The sequence below is a fragment of the Egretta garzetta genome, unplaced genomic scaffold (genome assembly GCF_000687185.1).
Source record: "Egretta garzetta isolate BGI_Z169 unplaced genomic scaffold, ASM68718v1 scaffold143, whole genome shotgun sequence".
In the NCBI taxonomy this organism is placed as follows: Eukaryota; Metazoa; Chordata; class Aves; order Pelecaniformes; family Ardeidae; genus Egretta; species Egretta garzetta.
The window spans coordinates 579,794-580,591 of NW_009259310.1; positions in this window are offsets into that span (position 1 = coordinate 579,794).

Genomic DNA, 798 nt, shown 5'->3' on the forward strand with positions numbered 1-798 from the left:
CGTGCGCGTGTCGGCGCTGGGACCGGCACGATGCGGACCCCCGGGATGGGCACCGCCGTGCGTCCGCGCTGGCACCGCTTCACTGCGACGTCCCTTTTCCCGGCACAGCGGCACTTGTCTGGGGACAGCGAGTATGGAAACCTCCGCGCCGCCAGCGTCCTCGGCTGCTGATGCAATTCAAGGAAGACAAACCCCTTCTCCGTTCCCTGGGCGAACCGTGACCGCGGCAGCAGTGCCCAGGGGAAACCGTCGGCAGCGTGGCGTCCCACCGGGCCAGCAGCACCCCTACCGGGGCACCAGCCCCGGGCTCCCTGCCATCACAACCCTCCGGTTGCCACCGCCCGGGCCGGAGGAGCGCGTCCTTGCAGCCTAGAGCAAGGCACCTCATCCACCTTCCACTTCCCGGGCCCAGAACTTCGCTCTCCCGGATCTCCCGGGCAGCCGGGGCCAAGCACATCGCGGCCACGGGAGCCACGGACCGGCTGCGCCGCGGGGAAGCCCGCGCGCTCTCAGGGCGCCCCATTTCTGAGCAACGCCCGGCCCCCGGCTGCTCCCCCTGCACGGTGCCCCGGGGAGGCCCCGCAAAAGCGCGGCCACGTGCTCCCGGCCCCCGGCTTCAGAAATGACGGGAGGGAGCCCCGGGCGCTCCTGCCGGGCTCGGGTGAATCAGACGCGGGGTTAAGGGACTGCGTTGCCCCTCGGCCGAAGGGCCACCCAGGGCAGAGCCTCCCTCTTACCCACGGCCTCACGCAGGTTTCCCGCGATACGGGCACGGGGCTGGCTGGGGAGCAGGACTCC